Source organism: Pelmatolapia mariae, linkage group LG16_19, assembly GCF_036321145.2.
Source record: "Pelmatolapia mariae isolate MD_Pm_ZW linkage group LG16_19, Pm_UMD_F_2, whole genome shotgun sequence".
NCBI classification, from domain to species: Eukaryota; Metazoa; Chordata; class Actinopteri; order Cichliformes; family Cichlidae; genus Pelmatolapia; species Pelmatolapia mariae.
Window position 1 is genome coordinate 16,507,191 of NC_086241.1, and position 3,606 is coordinate 16,510,796.

Below are 3,606 nucleotides of genomic sequence, written 5' to 3' on the forward strand. Positions count from 1 at the left end.
CCAGACCTGCCGCGGAGCTGCGCGCGCACACGAGTCTTCTGTCTGTCTGCACGGGCGCGCCGCTGGGACAGACGGAGTGATCGGGAGCGCGCGCACATTCCAGGACTGTAACCCACCGCTCTCGCTCCACCCTCCACTCTATTTCTCCACAGACACGAGGAGGAGTGGAGGGAAAGGCGTGGGAAGCTCACCCTAAAAGTCAGAGAGCTCACCTAAACCTCCGGGCAGATAAAATGGAAACTTTTAACAGTACTCTTTACAGAACATGTAGAGCATGTCAACAATACTATTATTTTTCTTTAGATAGGCCCCAATGAAAAGGGCATTTCCTTACAACCTTTCCAGTAGAATGGGATCTCTGACTTTTTGCTGTTATAATATGTCACACATTAAGTTCAGTTTGGCCAACATACCACAGCAGGAGCACTCCTCAAGCTGTAATAAAGTTGTAAAGCTTGACGTCTGGCTTGGTCAGGTGATACCTTTAGGTGTATCTGGGCTTCAGATTAAAGATTAATATAAAAGTAATAAAATAAGTTGGTAGTCTGGAGCAAACAGATCTGAGATTAAGCAGGCAAAGGGTGTGTAATAAAAAATGTCAATGAGCATATTGTCACGTACGGTATTGTGCAAAGGTTTTGAGCCACCATTCATTTCTCTAAATTTTGCTTCCAAGGAGTCAGGCTTTCTTGTAATTTTTAAGATGGTCTGGAGTAATATTTCTCCAGGCTTTATATAGACATAGCTGCTTTTTCACTCATTTCCAGCCCAGCCTTTGTATCTGACCATTTTCAGAGGAATGTTTGTGCTTACACTAAACACTGACCTATGAATCATTCAAGCATAAAAAGCGCACTTAACGCAAGAGATGGAGTGTTGTGTCTATGCAAAACTGTCACACACAGAAACACATAATATTGTGCCACGATATGTTCCTATTTCTGTTCCTATTTCTTTAACTGAATCTCAAATGTCAAACATAAGAAACTGACAGGCATACAATAATATTTCTGAGTCAACAAGCTGATTCCCAAAAAACTATTAGTTGAAAACTCTTTGTATTGTGTACTGTGTCCTTAAGAAATCTGAGAAAACTGGACAGAAGAAATGGCAGGCATAAGAAAACAGCTGAACTATATCTGAAAGTCATGTCCTTAGGAATTGAGAAAAAAAATCTAACAAAGACCTGACACAGAATGTCAGGTCAGTCATGAATTGACCTCAGAGCCTGGAGCTCAACATTGCAGAAGTAGTGTGGGATCATCTTAAAAGAGAATAGCACAAAAGGCAACGATTATCCAGCTTTGACAGCTTTGAATGTCTTTCAAAAAGCCTGGCCTGTTCCTGAGGACTACTTATGAAATGACAAGAAGTCTTATCTAAAAGAGCTCGGGCTGTGTTGATTAATAAAGGTGGTCATACCAAATATTGTGTTTCAAATGTGTTAGAATTGTACAACCTTTGCATTTGCTTTTAATTACAACACTGACTTGTATGTTTGCATTATTGTTTAAATAAATCAATGAATTTGCTTCCAATTTTAATAACAAAATATAAAGAAATGAGGGGTGGATCAAGACCTGTTGCACAGTGCTGTAATTGAAAATCGTCTCTGCTTTTATAGCTTGGACATCTTTGACCTTCCTTAAAGGCCCGAGACTCAGGGGAGTCACTAGTTTCTGGTATCAGATTAATAGGTCTTTTGACACCACACAGGTGAAGTAATAAAATGAAATTGTAGTTGACTGATTTCATGCTGAGCTTTTCACATAAGGATGGTCAGTGTTACACTGGGATATTTGAGTAGAACAGAGTGGTTGTTAATATCAGCTGCACTGACATTTTTTCCTTCAATCACAACTCAAAATGTGTGAAAAGGGCCCATTGTTCAGAGCAGATAATAGGGTCATGTAAAGCAAAGAAGTCTTATTCTGTGAGCGAGAAATGCATTTCTATGCTTGCCTTTCTTATCATTCTCTTATCACATCTTTTGACCACTCAGATTTATCTCAGGAATGACGCTGGGGTTGTTAAAAGCCTTCAATTCTAAAGCCACTGGAGCAGAGCTCATTTCATGATAAGGTCCAAAGTATACATCCTGTATGTCCTCAAGGCAGATGGTTAGAAATTTACAGAAATGTATAGCTTCTGGAGGGAAGTGCAACCAGGAATATGGCAAAGCAGAGAAAGTTTGTAACATGTAATCATACAAAGACACGCTAAAGAGCCATTTTGGGTTAAAATATGAAACAGGAAGTGCAGCATGAAACGCTGAGGGACAAATTAAACAATTCCAAACAAGACCAAACTGAAATGCATACGGTTAGGTCCAGAAGATCTTACCTCTTTCCGTCTTTATGACCAGTTGACACTTGTTGATTCGAAGCATTGAACTTGAATTCTGTAGATGTTCACTTGAACTCTCAAAACAAGGTTACAAAAAGATGCTGATGCTAATGAAGAAGAGCATCATTCAACTGGAAAAACAATATAAACCTATCAGACAGAGGGCAAAACATTTAGGACTGGCTAAATGAAAAATCTTGTACATCTTAAAAAAAAGAGAGAGAAAGCTTGTTGAGCAGCACAACTTTTGCAACCTGTTCTTTAATCTGTGCCTTTTCTATTACGTGCCTTTCTCTTGTTTTGTATATATTTCTCCTGTTTGTTATTTTTTCCTGCTGTCTTACTATTTATATTTTATTCCTACAGATTTGGTGTGAAGCATGGACAATAAAGTGCTATTCTATTCTATTCTATTCTATTCTATTCTATTCTATTCTATTCTATTCTTCTATTCTAGCCCTGGTGGACCACAAAAGATAATTAAAGTGCATGATGGTAGAATTATTTCTATGGTTAAGAAAAACTTCAAAAACACCTTCATAATATAAAACAAAGTCATAAACACTCTCCAGGGGGTAGGCGTATCATTGTCATCAACAGACGCCTTCATGAATGTAAATACAGAGAGTTTTCAGAAGGTTTTCAAATAGGTGCAAACCACTGATTATGTTCAAGAACAGAAAGGCCAGATTAGACTTGGCAGAAAACTCAGAAAAGAGCCCGCACAGTTCCGCAGAAATAATTCTTTAAACAGATGAAACCAAGATTAATTTGAACCAGAATGGTGGGGGTGAGAGAAGTATAGAGAAGAAGAGGAATGGCTCATGATCTGAAGCATACCACATTATCTGTCAAACATGGTGGAAGCAATGTTGTGACATGGGCATATTTGGCTGCCAGTGGAACTAGTCACTAGTTTTTATTGATGATGTGACTGCTGCTAGAAGTAGCAGGATGAATTCTGAAGTGTACATGGTTTTAAGCACCGGTCACATTCAGGCAAATGCTGGAAAACTGACCAGGCAGCTCTTCACAATGTAAATGGATAATGGCTGAATGCATAATGTGAAAACAACCCAAGAGAAATGTGATATTCAACTCAACAGAGCTTTTCAGTCCCTGAAGACAAGTCCGAAGAGAGGACTGACAAACAAGCAGCAACTGAAGGTTGTTTGTATAGCTGTGGGCGTGACAGAGCATCTCAAGGGAGGAAGTGCAGCATTTAATGATCTCAATGGTTTGTAGACTTCAGACATTCAT